Raw genomic sequence first — 4,828 nt, forward strand, 5'->3', positions numbered from 1 at the left:
TTTACGACTGCTAAAACAAATATAAAAATTTCCAATGAACACGAGTTCAACAAGGCACTAAATCTAAATATTTTTGCCTTGTCTGAAAATTGGGTTTACCCGAAGTACCTCTCATTTCCCGCGGAATTAAAGCCGTTAAATCTGGCGAATAGCGTATCGCGTATCGCCTGACCACTTTAACGCTTCGACAGTAATTACTCAAATCCGACTCTAGTGGTTTAGAAGTCGTCATAAATCCACTTCGTTTTTCATTATTTTTTAATTAAAAAAATGTAACGCGGCCAGAGGGATTCGGCATATCGGAAACAATAGAAATCCAATTGACTTTAAAAAAAAACTGTTATGAGATACCGGAGGCTTTGACAAATACGGCGTTTCCTCTGGAAATTGAATAGTTTATTGTTCTTTTGTATTTTCGTAAACGGTTATTTACGACATTTTCCTTACATTGTAATGTATTTACAGAATTTAAGGGATTTACACTAATAGCATTACTACTTAATGTGTTGGCCTGAAAACGATTCCGAAATAAATATTATTTTCGAACTGGGGCCAAGTAATGTTTCCTGTTTTCTCCAAAACTATGGATCCAGTTTAATGTTGGATTAGATTTTTAATTTTCTTCGCTTTCTTGGCGTTGGTTTTCAATAAAGATTCATTATTATGATGGCAGATTTATTTTATTGTATATTGTTTGAATGCATCAGTTAATAAAGATAAAGCTTGAGAGACATTATGGTTGGCGCAATATTTGTCTTGTCAATATTTGGTTGCGGCCATTGACATGTTCATTTAGCTAACGTTACAGCTATGATTCTTCGAGTTATGGACAAACGGAAATATTATTAAAAAGTTACTAAGGAATATGGCACAATCCCCAAGTAAAATAATCAATGGACTATAAAAACTAGTAAGAAGATGCTTTTGATTTAGGTGCACGATTAAAATAATATACAATAACGATTAAAAATACACGGTGACCGGGAACTCGTAGTACAAACGGCAAACCGTTGAAACTACATTACATAATTACATTTGGAGTCGATTTTTTAGTATAATTTTTTTTGATTAGGAAATAAGTTTATAAAAATTTAAAGGTCAGATAAAAAATAAGTTTTTGGTTTTCTGAATGAGGTAGATTCATCGGTTTCCTGCGTGTTCTGCGTGTTTTCTGATACTGTGTTTAATATTTATTTATTTGAAACACATAGGTTTTCCTTGAAAGTATTATTGTAATTCTTCTCTATGGTTAACTATAGTGCTAAGATCTGAAATTTCCGCGTCCCTTATAAACTAGCCGAAAAATTAATAGGAGTTGTTTAAAGCCACAATAAATAGATTAAATTAAAGTTTAAACCTTCTACGTTTTGTGGGATCAAAAGTTTTAGTTAAGATTTCAAAGTGTGAGTGATTTTTGCGCAAAAACTAATTAAAGTAAAAAAATATTAAATGTCAAGTTGAGTGACTTTGTCTATGCAATAAAACAAATATTAAATAGTGATTGCCACCATCAATTTTTCATCAAGCATAATTAAAGAGGGGCATTTGTGAACTTACTAAAATAGTGATGTACACGTAGCAAAACCCCAATAATTTCGGAAGATAAATTGAACATGGATAAGATTATTGAATACATTGATAAAAAATTTGAAACCCTGAAAAGAGATATATTTACAAAAATTGATTTACAAACTACAGAAACTACTAAAAGTATTGATTTTATCAGTGCTCAATACGATGAGATGTTAAAAAAAATTGAGGTCTCAAATAATTTAAATCGAGCGATTCAAACAGATTTTGAAAATATAAAAAAAGACCAAATGGAAAAAAATATGATAATTAAAAAACTTGAAATCCGACTTTCTGATTTGGAAACGTTATCAAAATCTAATAGTTTGGAAATAGCAGGAATTCCACAACAAAACCGCGAACAACCTTTGGAAATTGTTAAAAAAGTTGCTGCCGCAGCAGGAATCCACCTCTTACACACTGATATAACTGACGTCACGAGAGTCTCAGACAGACGAAATGAAGCCCCTCCTAAACTTCCTGTGACCTTTTCCGATAAAAGAAAAAGAGATTCCCTCCTTGATAAGAAAAAGGAAATAAATTATAATGAAATCAAGGATCTGGCGACATCTCGAATCTTCATCGGGGAAGAATTAAGCCCGTATCATAAAGAAATCCTATGGAAAACAAAACAATTATCAAAAGAAAAAATTACCAATATGTATGGTACAAACAGGGTAAAGTTATGATACGCAAAAAACAAGATGATAAAATTATCTACATTAAGCACCTTGATGATATGGTGAAAATAATTTAGTGAATAATATGAACAACATTACTTAATTAATTTAAATTGAGAAAATGAATAACGCACTAACAACAAACATACCAAACATATCATCTATAAACAATAATTTTAACATAATGCACCAGAATATTAGAAGTATCAATAAAAACTTTGACGAACTACAAATATTGATGAAAAGTTTAAATTTAAAATGGGATATTATTATTCTTACTGAATGTTGGCTAACTGATAAATACTACCCCCTACAAATTGGTAATTATGTCCCTTACTCTACAATAATGAACAACACAAAAAATGATGGTGTCATCGTATATATTAAAGAAGATATAGAAGCTGATGTCAGAGAGATCTGTATCAATAATGCAAACTGTCTAAGTATATCAATCGGTAATGACACAACAATACTCGCAATTTATAGATCTCCTTCTACACAAAATCTAGAACCATTCTTCAACTCCTTATCTAATCAACTAAGTCTACTAAAAAGAACTAAAGATGTATTTATCATCGGTGATATAAATATTGATATTCTTGAAAATGGCCATCCAAAAAAATTTGATTATATGCAAACACTAGCATACCATGGATATAAAAGCCTAATTGATGAACCAACACGTGTATATAATGAAAGCAAAACTTGCATTGATCATATCTTTTGTAAAACTAATAGAAAAACTCAAGCCATTATTTGTACTACCACACTGACAGACCATTATACAATAATTCTATCTATTACAAAAAAAAATACATATGTAAACCAAAAAAAGAAATCACTCCTAACGAAGTCTGAAACAAATTGGGAAAACGTCAAATGCGAGTTAACAGTGAATGACTGGACAAGCCTTCTGGAAAAAGATGATACTGATACTGCTTGGAGTTATTTTATAGAAGTTTTACAGAACATTATCCTATCAAACACCAAAACCATAGAAAAAAAGTTATCTCATAAAAATTTACACATTAAACCTTGGATTAGTCAAAATATTATAAACTCAATCAGAAAAAGAGATGAACTGCACAAAAAAGTCAAAAACAACCCTTATGATATCCTAACACTTCGATTCTACAAAAGATATCGTAATACATGTAAAAATGTAATACGTTATGCTAAAGAAACATTCTATAAAAACAAAATTGATGAATGTAATAATGATTCACGTAAACTCTGGCAGATCATAAATGAAATAGATCATAGCTAAGATCATAACTAATGAACATAATGACAATAGCATTAAGGAATTAAACATTGATGAGATTCCCACATCTTTTACAGAACACCCGGATAAACTTCTTGACTTTATAAACAACTATTTTTGCAATATAGGCTCAAACTTAGCAAATAAAATTAAACAAAATTCAATTAGTACTATCGAAAATACAGTGAGGATTGACGATGTAAATCAAGAAAACAGCCTCAATATTGTCAAGATAACAAGTGATGAAATAAGAAATATTATAGCCTCCCTAAATATAAATACTTCATCGGGAAATGAACTGATATCAAGCAAATCAATTAAATATCTACAAAATGAGTTAATCCACCCACTGACGTATCTTATAAATCTGTCAATATCAAATGGTATTTTTCCTGCTTGTCTTAAAATTGCTACGATCATTCCAATATATAAAAACGGTCCCAAAAATGATGTATCAAACTATCGACCAATTAGTATTTTAACTACACTATCAAAAATATTAGAAAAAGTTATAAAAAAACAAATGCTTACATTTTTGGATTCTAATAAAATATTATCATCTACGCAGTATGGTTTTAGGGAAAACCTGGGTACTGGTGACGCTATAGCTAATGTAACAAATACAATTATTAGAAAATTGGATGAAGGCAAAAAATGCCTAGCAGTTTTCATTGATCTTCAAAAAGCTTTCGATACCATTGACCACGAAATACTGTATTTAAAACTAAAAAAATGGAATAACCGAAACAACCCTAAACCTACTTAGAAGTTACTTAACTGGAAGAGAACAATTTGTACAAATTGGTAAAAGAAGGAGCAAAACTCTACCAATTAAGTACGGTGTCCCCCAGGGAAGCGTATTAGGACCTATACTATTTCTAATTTACATAAATGACCTTATGAATCTTCCCATCAAAGGAAACATAATGAGCTTTGCAGATGACACTGTAATTTTATTCCATGAACAAGATTGGACAAGCACATATAAGGAGGCTGAACATGGCCTAACTGTTCTTCAAAACTGGCTTAAAGCAAACTCCCTTACATTAAATGTGAATAAAACCAAATATTTAATTTTCTTCAAAAACAAAAGAGGACAACCAATGAATGAGCATATACTCAAACTACATGAATGTCAAAAAAAATTTCCTCAATGTTCCTGCTCGATTATTACACAAACCAAAAGCATAAAATATCTTGGTATTGAAATTGACGATAAACTACACTGGGATTCACACATTGATCGAACTTCAAAAAAGTTAACTAAACTCATCTACTTCTTCAAAAAATTACGGAACATTTTGTCAGCTAGGGA

The sequence above is a fragment of the Hesperophylax consimilis genome, chromosome 3, assembly GCF_061612785.1.
Source record: "Hesperophylax consimilis isolate HC1 chromosome 3, BYU_Hcon_1.0, whole genome shotgun sequence".
NCBI lineage: Eukaryota > Metazoa > Arthropoda > Insecta > Trichoptera > Limnephilidae > Hesperophylax > Hesperophylax consimilis.